We start from the raw sequence: 20337 nt of genomic DNA on the forward strand, positions 1-20337 counted from the left end.
CTTTTCCAGCAGGATCATTAATTTTGCAAACCAACATGCAGGGGGAGTCTGTAGAGTATTAATTGAGAATCTTCTTTCCTGAACAGCAAACCTGAGGAGGGGAAATTGGAAGCATTTACAGAGACTTGAATGTATTAAGGGGTAGAGTAACTTTGCGCACATGTGGTGCCCCCCTCCCTGTAGTCAGGCCAGCTGGGTGAAATGAAGTAGAGTGCGTGGTGTGCCCAAGAGTGAGGCAAAGTGGAGGCAGAATGGAAGAAGGAGGTTTCTCTTCTCAGAGACTCAGCATAACTTTCATGTCTTTCGTTTCCTCCTCTTTGCTTCCCAGGCTCATTTGCTTCCCACAGGATACCCAGTAACTCATTCCTGCTGCACCACACCCAGGCCTCTGAACTTTTATTCTCTTCTCCTTTCTGACCCCCAATTTCACCACATCCCCTCCCGCCCAGCTAGTGCCTGAAGCTTCTCTGGGGGGGGGGGGGATGAATGTCATTTGGGGATGTGTTTTTGACCCCTATAGCACACTTTTATTTTCTCAAGGCTCTTGGGGAAACAATGTCCTAACTTCCTACTCTATCTCCATTCCCTGCAAATAGGAGTACGTTTTGGGGAGGAAGAGACAGGGGAGTCTGTACCTCTCAAATCACCTGTAGAACTCCCTGCCCTTACAGCTAGGACCAGCCCTGGCTAACTCCCTTATTCCTGCCTGTACCAGGGACCCAGCATTTGGGAAGAGGAATACGGGAACAATTACATTTTATTTGCAATTCTAAGTTTATTCTCTAAATAATGACAGCAGCTATTAGATGAAGGCTTATCACAGTTGTAAGACAGCCTCATCCTCAGAGCCAGAAAAATGATTTTGCTCCACAACTATAGCTTCAATTGCTTCTCTTCAGGATTCTCTTGCCAGTGAAGTTTCTCTCTCAGTGTCTATATTTTATCAAATACTCATATACAGGTTATACTATGAAACACTACTTCTTTTTATAAATAATATGCCACTTTATGACATTCTGCCCTTCCTCTAAACTTTAAATGTGGGACATGCCAGAATAAATTTAAAGTGATCTAATGGGAACATTGGAGTTCTCATCATTGCTTGCCAGCCCACCTTTCTGAGAGGTCATAATTTCTGAGACACTACCCATCCATTTCCCTTATCTGTTACAACTTCTTCATTCCAGAAAGGGGAATGTTATGATTGAAAATGGTGGGGAATCCTTCTCTCCAGTGTCCTTAATGATCTGACTTTTCATTTCCCTCAAGGTTACTCTAGAGGGATAATTTTGCCACAGCCCGATATCTCCTAACCATAACTCAATTGAAAGTCTGAATTTTGATTACTAATTTCAGAGCATCCATCACTGGCTTTATTTCCTCCTGCCAATATAAACAAAAGCTTCCATACTTTTAATATGATTGTGTTTTCTTTTCTCTTCTGACCTGCTTTGCTACTTCAGAAACTGAGAATTTTACTAAATAACAAGCCCCAAATTTTAGCCAAGCAAGTTACTTACTTGTTTTCCAACTAATCCATCATAATAAGAACAGTGATGCTCCTGAAATATAGCTTTGTGAAAAATTGCAGCTGACATGCATCACAAAGTCCAACCAAGCTTTCTTCCAGAATACTTTATTTAGCCTCACCCCTTTTATCTCTGTTCACTAAGCTAGGTCAGACTCCAATTTCCAGCCTTCTTGCTAACCTTTCTAATTCAAGTCTCTCTCTTGCTTGCTTGCAGTTTTCCCTATACTTAGAACAGTGCTTCCTGCTTTGGGGTATTTCCTGGGATCATCCAGAGAGCTTTAAAAACAAACAAACAAACAAACGTCACTAATAGCTGGGTCTTGCCTCTAGATTTAATTGTTCTGGGGTGCAGCATGGGCACCAGAATTTTTCAGAGCCCTGCAGGTAATTCTAATATGTAGCTAGACTTAAGAACTATTGAAATGAGTCATCTTCCAAACAACATTTATATCAAGTCTTCTCAGAACATTGGGGTGGCTCTAAATTACCTCAAGTAATCAAATTAAAATACCTAATCCTGTGCTTTAAGACTCTTTGCCAATTGACTAGAATAGTCCCCTTTCAAAACAGCTTAAATTTATCTCCTTCCTAAAGCTCCTCCAGATTAGTCTCACCTGGCTGCCTAAAGATCGCTGTTCCCAATTCTCTCAACATTCCATCTGGCACTGGTTTACAAGCCCTTGGACCACAGTTGATTGTGTATATTATTGTTTTAATCCAGTTTTCATAGATACCTGTCAGAGGCTTTTCTTGTCATCTAAATCTCTCTAAAGTCCCACTAGGTCAACAGACAATCTGAAAATAAACAGAACTGTTATTCTTAGCAGAACTTTCTCCCACCCCTCTGAAATCATAACATTCCCTGACACAATGGCAGTTCATTTTTTGATCACCACAATTAAAGCCAACAGTTATAAAAATTTATGTGTTTGGAGTTGTTTCTTGTTTCTTACAAAATAAGAGCTATATATCTCAGTCTATCTCCTTGACTCTCCTTACCACCACTCATTTACTTTAGGTAATGGAATTTGCTTCCACACCCACCTATTGAAACTATGCCATAACTGACATTTTCATTCATATGTTTATTCATTCATTCACTCAGTTATTAGTGATAATTACTGGAAATAAAATAATTAACATTATTAAATTACCTCTACCTTATGGTGGAGAATAATAAGCAATTAAAATACCACGTGATAAGTGCTATATCAGGAGTCTTAAGCAGAAACAATGGAATCATGAGGGGAGAGTCTTACCTAGTGTTCAAACAATCCAACTTCTCTGCAGTGTTTGAGGAGGTTGACCAGCACACCCTCACCTCATTCCTGATGCTATACAACGCAGAAACTTCTTCGACTTCTCTGATTATTCCTTGTCTGACCTCTTGTTGCATTTCTCCACCCACTTCATAAGTTAAAAAATTACACTAAGACGGAAGAGACTTTTGAGGGAGAAACTAGAAAAAGAGACGACTTCTTCTCTCAAGAATATCATGACCCTTAGAATGCCATCTTCAAGGCTTCCACATCTGTCTCTACAATTCTACTTTCCCCTGAGGGATGTTTTCAACTTCCTGTTGAATGTCTCCAGCTGGATAAGCCATTCAAGCTCAAATTAACATGTCTAAAATAAAATTCATTGCTTCTGCTACCCTACTCAATCCCCTCCTGTGAATTTCCCTTGCACCTCCCTTTCTTCACCTCTCTTTACCCTCTGCATAACAGAGACAGCCTGCACCCAGCTCCCTTGAAGTTGACCTTTTCAACGTTACAGGGGTAGATTCTCTTGTCCATTTCCTCTAACCCTACAGAGTCTCCTTGCCCAGTCTCATGTGCACCTGAGTGCCCGGTGTCAGGCATATCATCCCAGCCTCCTCACTGCCTGTGGGACCCCATTCACAAGGTCATTCACAGTGATCTTCAAGGCTCCCCCGTGTGTGGATATCACACATTAGCCATATCTTGCACCTGCATATTACCACCCCTCTGTTTTTGCAGGAATGCCTTCCCTCATCTCTGCTGATCAAACAGAAACTTTTATGCCCATCTCACGTCCTCATTTTCTATTAAAACTTTCTTGCCCCACCCCAAATAGAGGCAATTGCTTTCTTTTGAATTCCTGTAACACTTTGATGATCCATGGCCCTTTTCCTATTCTACTTCATAATAGTGTCATTTATGTTACCGAATATTAATCTTACCACTCATTTCACCACCACCCCTGGCTCCTTCTTGTTTGCAAATAAGAGTCCAGGGAGCTGTGTACAGCAATGCCTGTGGAACTTGGCACAATATTGTTCATAGTAGGGATTCATTTATGGAAACAGATAAAGTCGTTAATTGGTGAGCTTCTAAAATTAAAGAAAATTAAATGGCAAAAATGTTGCTAATTAGAACTGAACTCCTATTCTTGAATATATGCAAGTTATGGCTCTTCAAGGACAATCAGATTTCAGGCAGGGACACTAACAGAGCTACTTGAATTTATCTTGTCAGCAGCCAACCTTTATGTCTAATTAACCCTTTGGGGTTCTCATTTAAAATTAACCTGTAAATTCCACATCTCCCATTTACATATGAGCTGAGGAAAAAAATAGCTTTCCTACTCAGGTATCAAATGAAGATTTAGAACAATATGAAAACAGGAAAAAAAAAATACAGTCGTCATTGGAGAGGCAGAGGCAGGAGTCCTGGAGGGCAGAGGAGGTCTTTCTGAGGAGTTTTATGCCATTAGAGTAAAAAAGAGTATCTGAATAGCGATTAACCACAAAAACAAATGGTAAAACTCCCAGAGTCTGACGCTCAAGAAGACTGAAGAGCAGTCATGAAGGTGAAACCAAGTCATGAGGGTGCACACCAGGCCCTTTGGATGTTTTTAGTTATATAAGTGAACGAAAGATGGTCAGGATCAGCTGACTGAGAACAAAGATAGAAGCAGGTATATATGTGTGTATATAGGGGGTGGTCAGGGCAAGCTGCTCTGGCTGTTAAAAAGTCCAAGAACTTAACGGCCCATTCTAAAGTGATGCCATCATCACGTTAGACAGTACAGAGCACTTTATTCCTTCTTAAGATAGCAGCTCCTTATTAACATGAAAGTCCAACTGTTTAAAAAAAATCCCATTTTGATAATAATATGAATAATGACAACTATCTATTGAGCTCAGACCTTGTGACAGTGTTTTATGTCTTTTTATCCCATTTGAGTCATTATTATCACCACCACTGCAGAAACAAGGAAACAAGTGAAGAGGGGTCAAGTTAACCTTCCTAAGGCTCCAGAACTAGAAATGTTTGAGTCCCTTCAAATGCACAGCTCCCACTCATTCCCACACCTCATACACCAAGTGCTTTGTAACATTCAGGTCCGTTCAACTGCAATGAATTATAGTACAAGTCCCCACAATTAAGGGTTCTCTGTAACATGTCATTTAACTTGGATTCATCACCACGATTTTCAGACTTACTGTGAGTGTGTATTTGAACAATGTAGCATTTGTGGAAAGGCTAGTTTTGTTGTTGTTGTTATAGTAGAACTGTATTATAAAAAAAGTGCAGATTTTTCTGAACTAGGCTTTTAAAGAAATAGAATAATAATAAATAAAATAGTAAATAAACAACACCTTAAGACTAAGAAAAGTTTCTTCCACTCATTTAGAAGTAGCCGGCTGTTGTTCAGCTGTCAACACATTGCACTGAAGACAGTTTGATAGTACAGGTACTTACCAAGTAAGAAAGGAATGGAGAACATCAATTCAGCTTCATGATGTGTAAATCCACTTCTCTTCCAGGAAAGAATCATGCTAGGATTAAATGAAATACTTTTAAACACAATGTATGTAAATTACCGATAACAGCACTACACAATTTTTTGCTCTAGTTTTTGTTTTTGGTTTTTTTCCTGATTGTCCGTTAACTTCACCTTCCTTAGAGAATGTGGTCGATGCAGAGAGACACTCCCCGGATATGCTTCAAGGAAAGACTTGTGACTGCAGCTGCAGGAGAGCTGTCAGAAGAAAGCCTCCAGCTCCTGTGAGCTGCAGGGGTCCCCTGAGCTGCAGAAAGCCCACATGCTCAAATTCACGCCCCCCTTTCCAGGGCGATCCACATTAAATGACTGAGGGAGAGGGCAGGGGATCTAAAGGTCCAGCAGCCGAGAGGTCATTTTTAGCTCAGCTTCCCTGCGGAATCAGCTAAGACTGTTGCTCAGGCCTACATTCCACACTGATTTCTCCCTCGGCCCGATCTTAGTACCTTCCCTTCCTTCCACAGGTGTCCATCCAAGTGCACCTACTGAACTACACACTGAACTCTGGCTCAGAGTCTGCCTCTCAGAGGATGCAACAGGTGACACAGGAAAGGGGCACATTTTGTTTCATACCTCACACATTTCTTTACCTTAGGGAGGAAACATAATCACGTCATATGTACTCATTCAGTTGTCTCAAGGGAGATTCATGGCTGACTCTGAATCTATTCATTTTTTGTATGTATATATTGTTTTTATTTATGCATTGTTTGAATATCTTCTATCCACATGGATAATTGCTTTGCTGGTTGTTATGAGGGCTACAACTAAGTGAAAGAAACTTTGTTGACTTAGAAGAGCTTATAATCTATGATAGATGCCTCTCATTTTTATCTAACCAATGTTCCTTCCCTTATGTTCTGATAATTGCAGCTTCTCTTTTCCTTTGGGGAAATGTTTCTGTCATTACTGACTGCATTAAATTCCAGTAGGGCTGTTAATTATGGTATCCTTCCCAACCTCTCAAGTCATAGGCATGGCCATGTGACAGGCATAGCCAATCAGAGGACTCTCTCCCTCAGCCACAGTGATTAGTCCAAGAAGTAGGCATGTTACCTAAATCAAGGAAAGTTGGAATTTTTATGTACTACAGTAAGGAGAAAGATTTTTTTTTTTTCTTTCCTCTAATCAACACTTGGAGAAACTCAGGAAAAGAAGATTTAGTCATGCCTGAGGCCGGCCCTGGACTCTTCTGGTTACATAAGTTCACAAGGCCATTTTTAACTTAAACTAATTTGAATTGGATTTCTATCACTTGTCCCTAACAGAGTTCTGATTTATAGACAATCTATTTGGGGGAGAAGTTATATGCTTATGAAATGTTAACTCACAATACAATCGTATGATTATATGGTAGTTAGGTAATTATGAAGATACAGACATATTTTAGGTACTTAACATTTATTTGATTAACTCATTCCAATTTTTTAAATCAAGAAGTAATGACTATAATTAATCTCATTCTAAGTCAATATATAATTCTTTCGAGTTGAATACGTACTTAAAATGTATTAAAGTGTATCACTGCAACATATACCAGTTGCCCAGAGATATCTATTTATGTATTTCAGAATTAAGGCAAGATAGTATTTATATAATGCAGGTAATAGGGTGCAAGTGTTTTAGAATCAAAGAGCTCTAGGTTCTGTTTCTAGATTCACTTCTTGTAAGCTGGGTAACCTTGGGCAAGTTATTCAATATATGAAAGTGTTTCTTTTTTTCCATCTGCAATACAGATATAATAGTCCTACCTTACAGGATATTTCAGGATTGTTCAGAGCAGAGAGAAATTATTGACTATTATTATTTTCACAGTAGTTGTAAAACAGCGAATGACCACTTCCTAATTATCTTTAGTGTATAATTATAAGCCAAGAATACTCTTAATTGATAATTTTTCTTCCCCAAGAAGATTAAGTTTCCATTATATCTACTATTGTTAAACATTGATCTGGAATTTCTAGCCAGTGCAATACAATAAGAAAGAGAAGAGATATGATATTCATTTGGAAAGGAGAGACAAAGTTATTATTTACAGATGATAAAATTGTAGCACTAGATGAATAATCAACTAAAAGAACTAATAGAAAAAAGATTTTTGGGGGGAAGATTTTATTTATTTATTTGACACAGAGAGAAAGAGAGAGCCAGCAAGAGAGGGAACACAAGCAGGGGGAGTGGGAGAGGAAGAAGCAGGCTCCCAGTGGAGCATGGAGCCTGATGTGGGGCTCGATCCCAGCACCCTGGGATCATGCCCTGAGCCGAAGGCAGATGCTTAACGACTGAGCCACCTTAGGTGCCCCTAAGAAAAAAAGATTTCAAAGATAATCATATCTGATCAAAACATACAAAATGTAATTCATTTCCATAGACATATTAACAAGATAGAAAATTAAACTGAAAAAGCAAATATCCCAATCAAAATAGCAACAAAAATGTGCCATATCGGAAACTGAAATATAAAACCAAAGTAATTGAAACATACAGTGTAGGAGAAAGAACAGAGGGATAGATTTATAGAACAAAATAGTCGAGACATAGACCTATGTATATATAGAAATTTGGGAGCGCAAAAGTTATTGTTTATAATAGCTAGAGAAGTTTGGATACTCAAAAAGATGGTGTGAAGATAATTGGCAAAATGTTTTTAAAATACCATCCATAATTTCAGCTGAAGAGCTAAATCTAAAAGACAAAACCATATGAGTGACCAAAAGAAAATACACCATTGTATCAGGACAGAAACTATAATCAAAAGACTAAAAACTGGCTATACAAAATAATTTGGAGAAAAAGATGCCATGAACAAAGTTGAAAGTCGAATGATAAATTTAGAAATACAAGTGAAATCCATGACAAAGTATTATCATTTATAAAGAATATCTAAAAATCAGTATAGATATAAATGAGTAGATGTAGTTTAAGTTAATATATAACAAATGTAAGCTTTTGGTTGAATCGATGTTCTTTAGGATTCACCTTTTACACTCACAAATTTATGAAAGTATCAATAGGATCCAGTTGCTCAAGTTCTTCTTTAAATTTAAAACAAAGTATCAGGGGGGTGCCTAGGTGGCACAGTGGTTAAGCGTCTGCCTTTGGCTCAGGGCGTGATCCCAGTGTTATGGGATCGAGCCCCACATCAGGCTCCTCCGCTAGGAGACTGCTTCTTCCTCTCCCACTCCCCCTGCTTGTGTTCCCTCTCTCGCTGGCTGTCTCTATCTCTGTCGAATAAATAAATAAAATCTTTAAAAAAAAAAGTATCAGGAAACTTTCTTTTTTAAGAGACGGTGACTTCAGTGAATATGATTCCCAAGGTATAGGGATCATACTTGTTTTAAGTAAAGCCTTTTGCATGGTACCTAGCAGACTGCCTTACACAGATGGGTGTTTAATGATGATGATGCAGTCTATAATAATGTTCACACAATATGTGAAATATTTTGTAATCATGTGGACTTCTTTATGACAGCAAACATGACTGATTAGATCAATATCATTTGCATTTCATTATGGGCTTGGTGGTTTTTTTATCCTCTTCTAACATTTTAATGATGTCTTAGTGTGCTAAAAGAATATTAGCAGAATTACGGCAATTTTTTCATATTATATCCTTCCTGGGATTCTTTGGACAGAAAAAGTGGTAAGGTCTATGAGTTGTTACTCTATAAATAATTCAAGTCCCTATCGCTTTGGAAATATTGTCCTATGATTTTACCCCAACTAGAGTGCAGGCTACTTTTTGGCAAATTTCTACTTTTTTCCTGGTGTTCTTTGCACCAGGTAGGTGTTTACTAAATTAACCATTTTAACTAATATTTCTTTCAAGCACCTGATACATATGTCATATAATATGTTAGGAACATGAGTACAAAGGTGACTAAGGCATCTTAGACAATTAAACAAGCAAATGCATTAGATGCAATGCAGGTGCTTCAATAAGGGAAGTCCCGTTGCTTTGGGAACACATAATAGGAGTACCAAGCTCACCTATTGTTGTTTTCTTTTTTTTCCTAAAGATTTTATTTATTTATTTGACAGAGAGAGAGACAGCCAGCGAGAGAGGGAACACAAGCAGGGGGAATGGGGGAGGAAGAAGCAGCCTCCCAGCGGAGGAGCCTGATGTGGGGCTTGATCCCAGGACTCTGGGATCACGTCCTGCGCTGAAGGCAGACGCTTAATGACTGAGCCACCCAGGTGCCCCCAAGCTCACCTATTGTTATTCTAGAAGAGCAGAATTGTTTTCAATCCCTAGCAAACTACTTAAATTATTGATTGACTACCGACTATGTCTCAGTACTATGCTAGGCACTCTTTGTTTCATGTTAAAAAAAATACATATATATATATATATATACTGAGAGGGGGAGGAAGAGAAATTATAACTATTTCTGGTTTATGGATGAGGAAGCTGCAAGTCAGATTGTTTAAGGGGTTTACTAAAGATGCTATAGTGTAGTGGTGAAGACATGGCCTTAGAGTCAGACAGCCTGGTGAATCTTGGCTCTGCCACTGATGAACTGAGTGGGCAAATTCCTTAATACCCTTAAGAATCAGGATTTCCCATCTGTAAAAATGGAGATAATGTTGAGTATAATTGGGTTAGTATATATAAAAATAACTTAATACAGTGCCAGCCACTCAGTAAAGGCTAAATAAATGGTAGCAAGAAATAACAACAACAAAAAAATGTGAAAAGGCCACATAGTTTTTATTAATGGACCAAAGCAGTTATTATTTATTTAATACCCAGTATATATCAGCAGAAGCATCATGTCAATTATATGCCATAAGAACAGTCCTTATGGTCCACAAGCTTTTCAAGACTTTGAAAATAATTTAAGAGTTGAAAAACTTCACTGTTGGTTCCAAAAAAATAAATAAAAAGAAAGAGAAAAGAAAAAACAGGATTCGATGTAAAATAATAACTATTTTATTAAATATTTGCAAAATATGATTGTTAATTTAATATTTCATTATATTTAAAAATAATTTCTAGGTCAGGTTTCCTACTCGGAAGAATGGTGAGTCTGCTTAATGATTGCCTAGAAGTCACAGCCCTTTGAGAATTAAACCAGTTATTTATAGCTAAATAATTTTAAAAGCAAAATTATAAAATTTTTTTAAAATATCATAGCAAAAAAGTTGTATGAACTATGGGATGTGTGTTTATTTTAACATATTCAATATGAAGTGTGATAAGGTCTAGAGGAGTTAGAGTGAAGACTCTATTTGTTAGGTATTGGCCATGTCAGGCTGTCTAGTGTGCGATCTCAATCTTCAATGAACTCAGAGTCTGGTAGAGAATAGACACACAAATAATCATACTACAGTGTTATAAAGGATGTAGTGTTGTTTTATACCAAGTATAGTAGGAACAAAAAAGAAGGTAAGATCAAGTATTAATAATTCAGAGAAAGATTCTTAGAGTTGGAAATGCTTCAGGTGGTCCTTAGGTATGAACAGCAAGGAGTTGGGTGCACAAAGTTGGGGAAAGAGAAGGATATTTGCTGTAAGGTCCAGAACTGGGAAGTCAGGAAGGTCTGAAGGTGTGTTTGGAGGAGTGTGCAACTTCAGGTGTGCATCTAGAGGGGGAGACATAGAAGATGAGTTTGCAAAGGCAGATGGAGGGCAGTGAATGAAGCACCTTCTGGAGTGGCTTTGTCCTGTGAGCAAAAGTAAGACACTAATTGCTTTTTTTAAAAAGCAGATTTCTCATTCAGAAAGGCTGCTCTTTTGCATCTGTTAGGAAACATTGATCAAAACCAAAGAACCAAAAAATGGGTAGGGGAAGGAAACCAATATTTGTAGAAGACCTACTGAGTGGAGCAGCATGCTAAGTCTCCCACACATGCTATCTCATTAACCCTCACAGCATGCCTGTGAGATGGATTTGACTTCCATTCTAACAAAGAGGAAGCCTAGGAAACATCAAGGAATTGTTCCAATGTCAGGCCATTAATAAGTAGTGGGTGTGAGTCAAGCAAAGGTCCCTCTGATATCAAGCCATTGGTGTGGTTTATTCCTGCACCCTGCTACTTTTCCAGGGGATGGATCATGAGGGCTCAAATTAAGGTGGTTGCAACAATGATGAAAGGAATGGACAGGTTTGAGAAACACTGAGAGGGCACGGTCTTCCAGATTTGGTGTCTAGATGTGGGGAATGAGGAAAGAGTTTGGGATGACTCCCAAATGTGAGAAAAACATGGAAGGAGGTAGAGGAAGGATTTCAGAAAGCATAGCGGAAATGATGGGAAGGGTGAGCAGACCTGACCAAGCAGTCTTTGAAGAGCATGAGGATTGAAAGTTGAGCCCTTGGGGGCCTGCATCTAGACAGGGATGATGGAGATGAGAGACATGGTGATATTAACTGGCTTTAAGGTCTAACTTTTTATAATTTCTTAGTTTGAAAATAAATATAAATCTCAGAAGTGGGAATTTGGTTTCCTACTTAAAAAGAAAAAAAATCAACAACACTTTCTAGCTCAGAGGAGGGTTTGACATTCCATTCATCACAGAGGTTGTCTACAAAGTAGTTACCAAAGCAGGAAAAATGGGCCCTCTCCCAACACTCCAGCAGAACCAGACCTGTGCCAATGACTCCAGGAGCATCTTGGGTGTTCAGGGAGCCATGGAGATCTTCTGAAAACTCAGCATGTGGACACAATCTTCCCCACTTGGCTAGGTATTGAGTGGTCATTGCTGAGAGGGACTGGTACAGTAGAGAAAATTTACTCAGACTCCTAACCTTACCTTAATGTGTCAAATTAGTGAAATTATTACATTAGAAAAAAGATGAATACATCCTTTAAACTGGTTGTTATATTAAGGAATTCCAGTGTTCTCATCTATTGTTACAGACTAGAGCAGCCTCAAGCCTTAGAACTTGTTGGAAAGGCAAATTCCTGGGCTCTACCCAAGGCTACTGGATTAGGTCCAGCTGCTTTCTGGGGAGAAAAGACAGAAATATGTCTGCCTCAGAGCACTACCTACCTCTCCTCTCTGTTGCTAATTCCTCCCTCCCCCCAGTTGCTGCTGAAAATTGAAGGATCATATTGCTTCCCTCAAATCTGGGAGACATTCAGAATGTGCCCAACACATTTTATGATGTTATTCTTTAAAGTTAGAAAGAATGGAAAGGTAACATATGTTAAGGTAGGAGAGGTCTTTCTTTCTTTCTTTCTTTCTTTCTTTCTTTCTTTCTTTCTTTCTTTTTTTTTTTAGATTTTATGTATTTATTTGACAGAGAGAGAGCGAGAGAGACAGAGCACAAGCAGACAGAGCAGCAGGCAGAGGGAGAGAGAGAGAGAGAGAAAGAAGCAGATGCCCTGCTGAACAGGGAACCTGATGTGGGGCTTGGTTCCAGGACCCTGGGATCATGACCTGAGCTGAAGGCAGTTGCTTAACCGACTGAGCCACCCAGGTGCCCCTGAGAGAGGCCTTTCTAAGCTACAAACCAGAAGAGAAGTTACAAAACAAAATTATCAATAAATATGACCACATAAAATTTAAAAACTTCTCAAAGTCAAACTCAGTAAATAAATTAAGATGCAAATTATAAACTGTGAAAATTAGCTGTATCATATGTGGCAGACAGCAAGTCATCATATATTTTATTTAAAAGAAAAAGAGCCCTTAAATAAGAGAGAAAAAGAGAACCACCCTAACAGAAAGAGGGCCATAGCCATGAAAAGGCAATTCACCAAAGATGAACTACAGAGACCAATGAATGCTTAACCTCAAGAGAAATCAGAAAAGCAAATTAAAACAAGAAACCAATTTTCACCTACAAATTGGTTTAAAATTTTAATAATAAATACCTAATGTTGTTGAGGATATGGGAAAAGAGACATTATCATAAGCTGCTTTTAGAAATAGAAGCTGGTATAAATCTTTCTGGGGAACAATTTGGTGATGCATCAAAAGTCTTGAAAATATGCATGATCTTTGACCCATAAAGAGGATCACGTTGATCTGAAAAGAATTCATCCAAAGCAAACAACCATATACACACACAAAAATGTATCTATAAAAACGTTAGTCTTAGTGTGTTTATAAGAACAAAAACTGAAAACCCAAATTCCGACAATAAAATGTTGGTTTATGAGATAATATAGAGCATGTCTCTAAAATTACCCTGCAGCTTTTAACAACTATGGTGTGGATGAGTGGGTAATAAAATAAACTCATGTTTATAACATATTGTTAAATACAAAGTCAACTTATAAAAGAATATGTGTAGTAGTATCTAAGTCTCATAAAAATATGCATGTGTATTTGTATATCTCTCTTTACCTTGAACATCTATAAGAATGAAGAAATAGGATGTGTTTGAAGGCAGGGATTTCGACTGTCTAAAACACAGCGTAGCCCCAAAGCTTAGAGTACTTACTGGGCACATAGCAGACGCTTAATGATATTTGACTGTCAGAATGTTGACAGTCTTATTTCCTATTGATGAGCTTAAGGCACTTAATTTTTTTTCTTTATGTTTCTCAAGATTTTCAAAGCTTTCCACAATAAATCTAGTATTCCTTGCTGGGTCAGAGAAAGAATATACTCTAATTTTGAAAAAAATGTTGATGGATAAAATTCACTATCTATAGGTGGAACCTAAGAGCTAATGGGGCTCATGAACTTTATTTATTTATTTATTTTATTTATTTATTTATTTATTTATTTATCAAATATTTTATTTATTTATTTGAAAGAGAGAGAGAAGGAGCAGGCGAAAGGAGATGGAGAAGCAGGCTCCCCACTGAGCAGAGAGCCCTATGTGGGGTTCCATCCTGGGATTCTGGGATCACGACCAGAGCTGAAAGCAGACACTCAACTGACTGAGCCACCCAGGCATCCCTCATGAAATTTAAAACACCTATTTCACTCAAGTTGAACCAGGCAGTGTCAGAAGAAGGTTGACAAAAGTGTGATTATGAGTCAGGAAGCAGTTCTACTAAACTGTTCTGTGTTGCCCTTGGACTATGATTTTAAAACTTTCCACCAAGTACCCTAAGAGAAAAATTTCAAGATTTTTATGAAATTTCTCAGAGGTTTGTCCTTTACAATTAATGCAAAATTTTCATTGTTTTTCAATAATATATCCAGTATATTTCACATAAAAATATTTGGAATTGTTTATCATCGAGTGAGATTGATTCTTTGGAAAATTTTCCATGCTATTCTGTAGTTTACGTGCCCACTGGTGCTCCTTGCTAACCTCAGGAGCATTGTTCAGGCAAGGGTGGGAACACAGCATTAGCAAGCGGGATTAGCAGAGTCTGGTACGGTGGAGTCAGAGAGAAAATTTGTTGTAGTGTGTTTACAAGAGCCGTAGGTTGACTAATTGACATCAATATGCCATTTGCTTGGCAGGTATAGCTCCTCTCGGCAGTGAAAAATCTCACAGGGTGAGGATTAAATGAGATATAAAGTGTTGAGGACAATGCCTGACATGCAATAAGCTCCCAATAAATGCTGGCTGGTATTAATTATTATTACCAGAGAGAGTTTTCACACCCAGATGTCACTACCACTTACATTATCAAACTAATTACTGTTTCTCTGATTCAGTGTGAGCCAAGCCACATTCTCCTGCAACTACCCGGGCAGATTTTTCCCACAGGGAGGGAATGATCAGAATAGCTTCATGCAGCCATATATCTCTTTCGAAATTCATAAGTGAGTCAGTCCTAAGATACTGGCCATCTTTTCATGTGCAGCACAAATTTCTTTACCCACGAAACACGGTGATTTTATGAAGGTGTGGCCACCCCTTGAGGCATATCTGGACCGCAAGTCTTTCCTAATCAGCAACTGCAGCTTATTTCCCTAACTACAATTGACAACAGTATAATTTTCAAGTAGGTCCCACATTCCCGAAAACAGAAGATTTCAGGGCTTACAGCAAATAATACATTTTATAATGTGATCCAAAAAATACCTACTCTTAGCTTAAGTACCTAAAACCGGAAACGTAGGCAAACAGTCACTGTCTTGGGATTCACAGATGTAACTGTGTCTCCCTGCTTCGCCCGTATTTCCTTCCCTCCCTGTTTATTCTCTTGCCCATTCTGAACTGCAGTGGTCCGTGCCTCATGCATATTTTCTTCCACCTACGAGCCCTGGCCAGCCTTTTGCTTACGTCTATGGGAACGGTTAGTCTTTCCTAGATTTTTCGGGACAATTTTAATATTTTATTCTATGATCCCTGGCTTTGGTTTAGAATATATGTCCTTTGGCCCAAGGCCTCCTGTTTGCCTTGACCCCTTAAGTGCTGACCTCAGCTTCACCCAGAGGACTTGTAGTGACTGAGGACGCTTTTCTCTGTGTTAAATGTCCTCCTTTACTCCTTTATTGTGACAGGCACTGTTCTCGAGGCCACCAAGTCCGATCGCCCACGCTGTATCAGTTCCAGCCCGCCTCCATCTCCCAAAGAGAACCGTCTCTGTCCATTCTAAGCAGGAGTAAGCCCTTCGCTTAGTTCTTACTGTGTGTGGGGGGGTGCTGCTTTATGAATGACTGATGACGGCTTTCCTGGCAGTCACACACTTTCTTCCTGATGTTCTTTTTTCATCCTGATGATTGCCTCCTTGTAGACACAGAAAAAATAATTTCTGGAGTCAGAGGACTGTGGGCTCAAATCTTCCTTCTGCCACTTACTGGCTTTGTGAGATTGAATAGTATTTTCTCATTTGTAACCTCATAAGAGTGTTGTGAAGATGAGATAAAATAAATCAAATCTTCTACTATTTAAATGCTTGCTGAAGCATCTAACAAATAGTAGGTGGTGAGTAAGTGTTAAGTAAGTTAAGACTCCCTGTCTTACTTATTTTTTAGTTAGTCATGCACGAAGAGAAGATACAGTGAGGTGGCATGGCAATGTGAGTGTGTCTTCTACACTCTGTGCTAAAAACTTCATGTGCCTTATCTGATCTAAACTTAGAACAACTTAATAGGGTTTCTTACCATTTTACAAATGAGGAAGGTTGAGGTCCAAGGAGATTAAGGAACATAGCCAAGGTTACAAAATTAGTAAGGTGCAGAGCTGAATTGGAACCCTCTAACTAGAGGGGTGTTCCAACTCCTGATCCCATTTATGGTGAAATACCCATTGGGAGTGGGGGGGGTCAGACTGCTCTACAGATTAATCCAAATTGCTCATTGCGTATACTTGTATAATTACATGTCTTGCCTCTCCCCAAGATGAGAATTCTAGGCTTCTTACCATTATCTTCCATCCCCCATTAGGGGGCATTTTCCATTGGGGCCATTTGGGAAAATCTTTGGCATGAAGTAGTTAGAAGCAGCAGCTAAAGTTCATGATAAAAAACATTCATGAATCACCTGACCATCTTTTTCACTCACATTTTGCACAGTTCTGCTGTTGTCAGTATTAAACATTCTGAAAAACGGACTTAGCCCAAGGCCAAGCGAGTGGGGCTCTGTGTGGGCATTTATTCCAAAGGCCATTAGGTTAGTACGTGCCTAACTGTAGTACATCTGTTTGTTTTGGATAATAGCGAGTGCTTTTCCAGCTGTTCATCTTTCTGTCTTCCTTCTTTGTTTCCCTACGGCTTGAGCTTTTGAGTTTTTAGTATTCATGATCTTTTTCAAGCTGTTAGACCAACCTAGAATTATCATTCTAGCATTTCAGAGGACTTGGCTTTGTCCACTTTCAGACTTATGTTAAATCCTGAAAGAACAGCCTGCTGCAGAGTACCCTTAGAAGAAGAAGAAGAAAAAAAAATACGTATCTATATATTCATTCATTGGAATTTAACACCTGGCAAAACATAATTTTAATTACCTCCATTTAATGCATGCATCTATACATTCTCTTCTTTTTATTGAATTTATTTTTTGAGTATATAAAACACGTACGTGATTCCAAAGCCAAAACTGTGTAACGAGGTAGATCCAGAAAAGTCTTACTTTGCATCCTGCCTTCTCCACCTGTTCTCCCCCTCCCTTCAGACAGTGCATGCTGCTTCATGAATTCTTGTAAGCTGAACATACCCGCATACCCACCACCCAGATGCAGAAGTAGAAAGCTTCTAGCATCCCAGAAATTGTCTTTTGCTCTTCTGACTCCGATGCCACTCTTCTTCCCAGAAGAGTGCTCTCCTAACTTCAGACACTGTAGATTAACTTTGCCAGATGTAGGACTATCTAGAAGTGGAACAATACAGTATGGCTTCTTTTGTGTTGTGCTTCTCTCATTCAACAGTGTATTTATGAGACGCATCCGCGTTGCTGTGTAAAATAGGAGCGCTCACTCTTTCATGGCCGTTAATGTATTCTCCTGGATCGCATACGCAGCATACCGTAATTCATCCATTCTGCTGTCGATGGAGATAAGGGTTTCTAGTTTGGGGCTTTAACCAATAGTCCTTCTTAGAACATTCTTGTATGTGTCTTTCAACGTACATATGTATTTCTGGTGGGTATATTCCCAGGAGGAGAATTGCTGGGTCATATGGTATGTGTGTGTGTTCAGGCTTTAGGAGATGTTGCCAAAGAGTTTCTATAAGTGGATGTTCCAATTTACGCTTCTTCCAACGATGTATAAAAGTTCCATTTGTTCCTCCTCTTTGCCAACACTTGATAATTTCTGTCTTAGTAATATTATCCCTTCTGGTAAGGGTCTCACTGTGCTTTTATTGTGCTTTTATGGTACAAATGACTGATCATTCGTACTAGTTCTGGCTTATTCTTCCATTATTTATTTTTGCAAAAAAAGGAAAAAATATATATACATATACCACTTTATCACACAGAGGGTAACACTATATATACTGTTTTCTGTTTTGCACATCACATTTTTCACTTAAATTATATATCCTGGGGATCTCTGTGTAGTATAGTATAACAAGATCTTCCATATTTCTTTTCACATCTGCATTGTATTCAATTGTGTGGATGCACCTTAGTTTATTCAATCAGTCCCTTATTGATGGACAGGTCATTTCTAAACATTTCTTATAAATATGCTGCAATTAATAGTTTTGTGCATATTTCTCTACATTTTTGCTACTGTACCTTGGGATAGAGTCTTAGAGTTGATGTGGTTGTTCAAAAGTTAACTGCATATGTAATTTTGTTAGATATCGACACATTTCTCTCCATCAGGATTATGCCATTTTATATTCCCACAAGCGATCTGTGAAACATGTACCTATATTTTATGCAATAGAATTCCTCTCTTAAAATATTCAGTAGGCAGGATATAAGACACTAACAAATTTTTTTAAAGTGAAGAATCTTTGAAAGTAAAATTTTTGATCTATAATGCTATAACCTCATAAGTATTTCAATATTCCTCAAATATGTATATCTTTAAATTGAGTCAATGTAATATGCATTTTTATATATTCATATAAAATATGGTTTTAACAATAGCACATAAATCAAGAATATTTTAGTCGTGAGTTTAACGGAAAAAAAGCGAAGCATTTATTGATTCATGTGACTGGGAAATCCAAAGGCAGTCCTGCTGCTTTCAGGTACAGTGGGATCCAGGGATTCACACAAGGTGATAAGGATGCTCCTCTCTCTCTCTATCTCTCACCTCTTCCTTCCTCAGTGTTGACTTCTTTATTGGTAGGCTTAGGGCTTCTTTCTCATTGCTCTGACAGCTTGCAGTCTCACAAGGCAAGTGGACTTCTCTTGTCAAGCCCTCATATCTGTGCCTCTAACCCTCCAAAAGCACTCTGGCCCTGAATGAGTCGTGAACCCCTGAACAGTTCTCCTAAGTTGAAGTGGGTGTGCATGAGGGTGGGGGGGTGTCTCTTGATTGACAGTACCGTCCGAGCCAAACAAAATAAAGGAAGCTGAAGTGCCCCACGGAAAGGCGGTGGAGCAGCCCCCAAAGAACAGGCATCATCTGCAGCTGCAAATTCTGTTGTCTGGATGCACTGTAATCAGTTTCCACCTTCACATTTAGGTTGTTTCCAGGTCTTGCTGGTGTATATTATATTGTGATAAATATTCTTATGTTTGACACTGTTATTTCTTTAGAATATATCTCTGTAAGTGGGATCACTGAGTGAAAGGTTGTGGCTATTTGACGTACGTGGTCAAATCTTTACGGAGTGTTTGTAGTCGTCTACGTTCTCAACCGCAGCTGGTGAGACTGCTGTTCTACCACACCCCGGGGAGTATTGGGAATTTTAATTTGAGAGGGGTTATCACATTGCTTCACGCTGAATTTGCGCAAAACAATAAATATCTGTTCTCTTTATAGCAGGTATTCAGTATATGGCTCTTCACTTGATTAACGTTTCATATTTTTCTGTGCTCTTTCAAAAAATGTCTACTTGTTCTTTTTCCAATTAAAAAATTATAAAAGGAGAATGTATCTGTTAAGTGTAAAAATGTCGGGTTCTTAAGTTTTCCCCTTTATACTTAGGATTTTTGAGCTGACCTGAGCAATTAGCTAGGTATAGCTTGTCACCAAGGGGTGGCTCTGGGGTGTGGGCAGCTGGCCATCATTTCTTCAGCTCCCCTATTACAGCTTCTGCAAATAAACATGCACTCTAGAGACAGTGTGCTTGCAGCTGGAAAGGCAACCCCCTTCTCCTTCCAACCAGACTGTTACCCATAAACTCCTTTTATATAGAGATCCCAGAGCTGTCACTGACTTTGTTCATCACCATGGTTCTCAGGATGTAGAACCACCATTAGAACCATCTAAGAACATATTAGCCATGTAAATTCTCAGACTCCACCTCGACCTCCTACAGCAGTAATTTGGTGTAAAGTCTGACAATCTGGGCATTGTGTGTGTGTGTGTGTGTGTGTGTGTGTGTGTGTGTTTAAGGAAAACACACATAACATTAAATTTGCCATCTTAACCATTTTTAAGTGTACAGTTCAAGAGTGTTAAATACACTCACATTGTTGTGTAGCCATGACTGCCATCCATCTCCAGAGCTCTTTTCATTTTGTAAAAGTGAAACTCTAAACCCATTAAACAACAACTCCCCATTTTATCTCTC

The 20337-nt window shown here is 38.7% G+C and overlaps 1 long non-coding RNA gene across 4 annotated transcripts in view; it reads right to left on the minus strand.

Annotated features, from left to right (window-relative positions):
* Window positions 1-4379: 4379 nt before the first annotated feature.
* The window catches only part of LOC123789166 (uncharacterized), a 248153-nt gene continuing 232195 nt past the window's right edge, over window positions 4380-20337 (minus strand). For all 4 annotated transcript variants that reach the window (XR_015723932.1, XR_015723933.1, XR_006778698.2 and 1 more), the window contains one exon: window positions 4380-5336. This is a non-coding gene — a long non-coding RNA (uncharacterized LOC123789166). The remainder of the gene's footprint in view (window positions 5337-20337) is intronic.

The sequence above is a fragment of the Ursus americanus genome, chromosome 3 (assembly GCF_024610735.1).
Source record: "Ursus americanus isolate L20-20 chromosome 3, mUrsAme1.1.p, whole genome shotgun sequence".
Lineage (NCBI taxonomy): Eukaryota > Metazoa > Chordata > Mammalia > Carnivora > Ursidae > Ursus > Ursus americanus.